General features: G+C 42.0%; 1 long non-coding RNA gene across 1 annotated transcript; it reads right to left on the bottom strand.

Moving 5' to 3' along the window:
* Positions 1-554: 554 nt before the first annotated feature.
* Positions 555-2550, bottom strand: LOC139614222 (uncharacterized). Its single transcript, XR_011686937.1, has 3 exons — positions 1694-2550; positions 970-1025; positions 555-887 (listed from the first exon to the last, which is right to left on the bottom strand). It is a non-coding gene; the product is annotated as an uncharacterized lncRNA (long non-coding RNA).
* Between the last annotated feature and the right edge of the window lie 2035 nt (positions 2551-4585).

Below are 4585 nucleotides of genomic sequence, written 5' to 3'. Positions count from 1 at the left end.
CAGTCTGTAATGCAGAGACTCCATTCCTCAAAATACATTCATACAGTCAGTTATCAACAAAGAAAGCTAAGGTTTTGGGAGCTCAGGCCTTCACTTGCAAGTGTGTTTGTGGATGTGTTTATCTCTGTTGTCGACCTCTGAGCAATTAAACATGTCAAATTTGCTTCTCTGTTCATTTGTGGTTGGAAGGATAAAATGGAGAAAAACTCTGTTCCCTCCTCTCATAGCGTCTCAGCGTCTTCTTTGCTTCTCATCCCAGTTACTGGCTCACCTTCCAGAACAAATCCCTCTAATTCCAAGGATGATCATTTGGAGGGCAAGGATCTTGTTAGCCTAATGATTAAGTTTAACCAGCCCTTTAAGAATATATGGATGTGCTTCAGCTGAGCAGAACAGTGTAATGGTCTGGAAATGAGACAGTAGAGGAAGGAGGGCAGGGGAGGTGTTAGACAGAGGTGAAAAGATGTTTTTTTTTTGGGGGTGGGGGGGGGGGGGGGGGGGGGTGGGGGGGGTGGGGGTGGGGGGGTGGGGGGGTGGTTGTGATTATTCTTGTACTTGTACACTCCTATGTAGTCATTTCGGTTTACTTGGGAGGACGTGTTAAAGGTTCACTGGAACAAAGACATTTTATTGTGTCTATAAGGCAAATTGTTTTATGGCAGAATGAATAATTTCCTTGGGACCCCAAACTGCAGACCACAGACTCGAGACGAAGGCAGTTTGGTATGAGAATTTATTGTAAGAGTCAATTATAGTTGGACCAAAAACCAGTTCATCATAGTGGGGAGGGAAGGGTTTGCTTACCCGAGGGAAGTGGGGCGGCTAAAAGAGGTTGCGCTGAAGGATGGTATCAGAGCCAGGAGGTGGTGACCGGAGTTGCCATGGACCTGAAACAACAAGGAAACGGGAGGTTACAAGAAGAACTTGGAAATGAGTTGTGAGGCTTGAAGTCGGCCAAAACGTAGATACCGCTTGGTAGACACCACGATTGGGTGGAGTGAAGTGCCGGAGGATACACACTGCAGCTGGTGGGTGTAGTTGATTACGGGATGGAAAGCAGCCATGCAGGACGATAGGCGCGAAGGTGTAGCCACTCCCAGCGAGACACACAAACACAGAGGGATCACACACATGAGTGAGGGGGAAAACAGGAGAAAAACAAGGAACTGGGATAAACACAGTCTAACCCTAAGAAATTGTTTCACAGATCAAAAGACTGAAGTTTCAGTAGGTTTCTTTATGACCACTAAGGGGCAGCCCTGATTGGGGTGTTTTGGCCAACATGATATCAAAAAACTGCCAACCTTTACTTCTAACAGCTGTTCCATCCTACCATTGGAGTTACTGTTCGTGTCACTGATTAAGTCCTATATTTACTCTCCTTTTTGCTCTAATCTTGTGACATCAACTCCTTTAGCTGCTTGTGCCAACACCCAATGGTTGACTGTGTCTGTCTGTGCTCTTTGGTGCTGGTGCATTCTAAGCTCGTTTGATTAAATTTTAGGCTCTAAATTCAACAACTCAACTGAAGTACCTGGTCAGACCAGTAGTCTGGAACTGCGGAATTCATAAAGTGGTCTCAGGCTTTTGGAGCCCACAATATTAATGCCACCCACTTATGTGAAATGACTGACTGAAAATCATGCCTGCATACCTGCTAATAAAATCATAAGCCCTCACCAAGTTCACATACCTCATGTAGACTGAATGGACAGACTTCCATGACATTTCCAGGATCCTTGCAAACGTAAAGAGTTGGTCCGCTGTTCTGTGACCAGGAAAAATCTGCATTGCTCCCTCTGAATCTGAGGTTTGTGGATCAGCTGGAGGCACTCAGGCCACAGGAAGGCTGAGCATTGTAATACCCTGATAGTTGAAGCACTACGCCTCATCACATATTTTGCAGATTTATTTGAATTTTTCAGACTCATATTCAGTGCAGCCGAGAGTGAAGCAGGATGACGGTCAACAGAAGGCGGAGTGTAAGCAACAGGTGGATCGGTGCTGCATCAGCAGTAATGTCTGGAGTGGTGAAGATATAGCTGAGTCCGAAAACAAAGCTCTCGATTTACAACCCTCAAATATGGTAATGAGCTTTGTGTAATGACCTAAAGAATGAGACTGTGGATACAGGTGCCTCCTCCTTTACAGGATGGCCTGTAAGAAAATGAGAGAAGCTCAAACATTCGGAGGCACCTTGGAATAAAACCACTCCTTCAAGATTAAAGTGAGCCACCTGAGGTGTTTCAGAGATCAGAACGTCCCTCTTAGGTGAGTTTGCTAATGCTGATCCAGCTGGGAGGAGACCCAGAATATGCTGAAATTTCCCATATCTAGGGAGAAGGACATATGATCTATCTTACTTAGCCTGTTGACCTGGACAAATGGTGGAAAATGGACGGATGGATGGATGGGTGTTCGCTCAAGTAGCAACACTGTCAGGACAGTTTCATATCAGTCAACAGTGCACATTTCTGCATGGATTTACTTTGCCTTGGTAAAAGAACTAAACCTTTCACCCATATTTCAGTCTATCACATTGCAGGACAGGCAGAAGTGGAACTGTGCCCTGAGGAAAAAAAAAGATAAATACTTGTTTTACTATGTAAAGAAATATGGTTTTCTATGTGTGTGGTGATTTATATCATGGATCCACTCATACCCAGTTTTTTCACACTGCAAAGTATCTCCACTGTCGCCCACTGGCTATAGATTCTGGTCTGTGGTCCGGTCAGGTCTGGTCTAATTTCCTAATCATCTCCCATCTCTGCTGCAACTTTCTCCTCTAGCTGTGGACCAAACTGCTGGCTAAAGTCATGTGGAGTTCACTCCCTCGCTGCAGCTTCCCACCTCCCACAAGCTGAGCTCTGAGCCTCTGTTTAACTGCAGATCTGTGTTGTTTATTTTATGCAAGATGGTAAGATAATGAAATTGGTGTTTGGCAAAGGTCTTTGCAATATCATTTCACTTCAGCGGCATTATCTCTGGAGATTTATGAAGAGAAGATATGGGACGACTCCTGCTTCCCTTTCCATGAGACATGCCATTAAAATTAATGAGGAAAGGTCAGGGGGGATTTTTGTAGCCCTCTTAATTCCTCTGAGCTTGTTATGACAAAGAAATATATTGAGGAGAACAGAGAGAATATATACTATTGATGTTATCAGGGTATTTAGCCACTGGTTACACAGATTCCATTTATTTGTTTTTAAATTAGTCTGATCAAGTCCTTTAATTTTAAACAGGTTCTGTGATAACATAGCAGATAAGAGAGAATGCAAAATTATCAATTAATGGGCTGTGATATGATTTTATATTATGCAAATATTGATTTTTGGAATGCTCATCTATATAAATGTGTAGTGTGTATTATTAGTGGATGAAGAAATAATAAAACTTGATTTTCTTCCTTCATTTGGCAGTGTTAGAGTTGTTGCATTTTGGGGGAAAGAAAAGGTTGAATTAAAGTTCTCGTGACAAGATCTACTATTGTCTCTGAGTTGGGATGGAAAGGATGGGAAAGAAGTCTATGACTCAAAAATGTCCTCAACTGTCTCTTGAAACACAAAACCAATATTTTGTTTATTCTTGAACAAGTTAGACTCAGTATTTAATATGTTCTCGTCAATAAATAGCTGAACAAATATTTACACCAGGTTAAGTCTATATAAGGACCTTGTTGGTCACATGTTGGACATGTTTGAAAAAAAAGATTTTTGCCTGTGTAGCAGTGCACTGTTTTTACACTGTATTATGAACATGGTATGGATCTTAGCACAGACTTTTATTTTGAAGGATGTGGGTTAGCATTTCCGGTATAATGTTTTTTCCGTTGATATGTTAATTTAAAATCATTGATATTAGTATGAGGGGATTCATGTTAGAGTTAGACACCTTCCTGGAAAGAGAAGTGCTGGAGGTCATTGCTGGAAGTGTTAGGAGCATTTTATTTTTTGAAATGCACTCGCCACACCTCCAGTGACTTTACTTCCTCTTGCTGTTTTTGTTTGTAAATGTGCAGTTAAGGTACTTAAAACAAAACTACTACTTTAAAACAGAAAAACTGATACGCTTTTTGGGTCTGCTGGGGGTAGCATCCTAGTCTTTGTCTGAATTTTTCAACTCAGGTTGCTCCACTGACTGCAGTTAAATGGCTGTATTTGTGTGGCCTCCCCAATGTCAGGCTGCTTTTGATAAAATGAAAATCCTGCTCTTTGCTCTCTTGTTTTTGCAGCTCCAAACTTTGAGAAGCCCTAAACTTCAAGTTGTGGACCAGTGGACTTGGTGCAGGAGCTGCTGCAAGAAGAGGAAGGAGGCATCACGTAAGATAGGCCAGTTTTTACTTAATATAGGCTATTTTATTTCATATTTTTTTAATTCACACATTGTACAACTGTATATTTTCAAACAGGGATGGAAACCATGTCTGTTTTACTGCTTCTTCTGGTTCTGGTCCACATCGCTCAGCCCTAACTGGCAGCCATGTTTTTATCCTACATCAGTGAAATTTTTCAGTGGGATGGTGGCAGAAGAGGTCTCAACAAACACATTTGACCAAAAGCAATAATTACAACAGTTGGGTCGA

The sequence above is a fragment of the Trachinotus anak genome, unplaced genomic scaffold (genome assembly GCF_046630095.1).
Source record: "Trachinotus anak isolate AG129_WGS33_773 ecotype Australia unplaced genomic scaffold, CSIRO_AGI_Tana_v1 ptg000033l, whole genome shotgun sequence".
In the NCBI taxonomy this organism is placed as follows: domain Eukaryota; kingdom Metazoa; phylum Chordata; class Actinopteri; order Carangiformes; family Carangidae; genus Trachinotus; species Trachinotus anak.
Note: the sequence above shows the minus strand (reverse complement) of the source record. Positions and strands in the feature narration are given on the sequence as shown.